The sequence below is a fragment of the Nanorana parkeri genome, unplaced genomic scaffold, assembly GCF_000935625.1.
Source record: "Nanorana parkeri isolate BGI_ZX_2015 unplaced genomic scaffold, ASM93562v1 scaffold510, whole genome shotgun sequence".
In the NCBI taxonomy this organism is placed as follows: domain Eukaryota; kingdom Metazoa; phylum Chordata; class Amphibia; order Anura; family Dicroglossidae; genus Nanorana; species Nanorana parkeri.
In genome coordinates this window covers 505597-506732 of record NW_017306778.1, presented here as the reverse complement: position 1 = coordinate 506732, position 1136 = coordinate 505597, and positions in this window count along the sequence as shown.

The window sequence follows — 1136 nt, the reverse complement described above, 5'->3', positions numbered from 1 at the left end:
GAATAATTAGAATATCGTGCAAAGTTAATTTATTTCACTAATGCAACTTAAAAGGTGAAACTAATATACGAGATAGACTCATTACATGCAAAGCAAGATAATTCAAGCCGTGATTTGTCATAATTGTGATGATTATGGCTTACAGCTCATGAAAACCCCAAGAACCCCAAATCCACAATCTCAGAAAATAAGAATATTACATGCAATCAATAAAACAAGGATTGTACATAGAACAATATCGGACCTCTGAAAAGTACAAGCATGCATATGTACTCAGTACTTGGTTTGGGCCCCTTCTGCAGCAATTACTGCCATTACTTTTGCATGATATTCTAATTATTCGAGTTTCACCTGTATATGCAAAAAAAACGTTTTAAAAGAGGTTAAAACTAACCTGTGTCTTCGCCGCGCGCTCCCGTCCAAAAATCGGAAAAATCTCGGGCGGCCGCAAAGGATCTTTAGATTTTTGGCCGGGAGACGAGTAGAAACACAAGGTAAGTCTATGGACAGCGTGCACCCGCATGCAGACTCCGTGGGACAGGAAGTGCCAGCAAGCACATATGAGTCAGCACTGGATCGGAGACCCGCAGCAGCGCTGGAGGGACATCTGAAAACGAAAAGCCCCCCTCTTCCAGGCTTTTGCATACCTGGGATTGGTCAAATGATCGCATGATCATGGATATATATGAAGTTGATCTCTGTTTCTTAAAAAGGATTGATAAGAATATGGACGGAATTTAGAAAGCTGGAGCAGACAGAATCTGGAGCAGCTGCGCATAGTAACCAATCAGCTTCTCTCTTCAGTTTCTTCAGGTAAGCTTTGAAAATAAAAGAGTGAAGCTTATTGGATGCCATTGGCAACTGCTTCAGATTCTGCCTGCTCTAGTCCTAAAAAATTCCCATGAGACAGAAACATATATTGTTGGCAAGATGCAAACTTAAGGAAACACAGGGGGTCCAGCAGCTACTGTACTAACACGTTGCATGAACCCTGGGCAATAGGTGCACTAGCTGTATAGGACAGAGGTTAAGAGCAGATTGGCTGCAGGATCTGCGACCTGCAGAGGTAAAAACCGAGTGCTGGAACGTGGCACAGGTAAGTATGTAGCATTTTTTCAATGCCTGATCATATATAT